Source organism: Austrofundulus limnaeus, unplaced genomic scaffold (assembly GCF_001266775.1).
Source record: "Austrofundulus limnaeus strain Quisiro unplaced genomic scaffold, Austrofundulus_limnaeus-1.0 Scaffold420, whole genome shotgun sequence".
Taxonomy (NCBI): domain Eukaryota; kingdom Metazoa; phylum Chordata; class Actinopteri; order Cyprinodontiformes; family Rivulidae; genus Austrofundulus; species Austrofundulus limnaeus.
In genome coordinates this window covers 1-383 of record NW_013952822.1, presented here as the reverse complement: position 1 = coordinate 383, position 383 = coordinate 1, and positions in this window count along the sequence as shown.

Below are 383 nucleotides of genomic sequence, written 5' to 3'. Positions count from 1 at the left end.
GACTCTGAGAGCAGTAACTGTGTTTCGCTTGAGAAGCGAGTGATTGCATGCATTGTGCTCATATCTGTGATGAATGAGTGAAAAAGGATCCTTAAAATCCAGTGAGTTCATACCGTGAGGTTTTGGAACCGTAAGCCTGGTCTGGTTCGTGCGTAAAATACGCGTCAATGTAACCAGTTGAACTCCATGACGGAGCTTTAAGGTCGCTACTTGAAGCTGTCAGCATGGTTTATATAAATAAACATAACGTGTAGGGAGTTTTCAGCGCTGTTGGAGGCTAAGAAACTCTGTGTAGTTGTGCCGAGGCTTTGTTCAGACGAGTCAGTCTGATCCACACTGCTGTGTGTTGTGTGAAGCGCTGCTAAGCGCTAACGGGGAAGCTT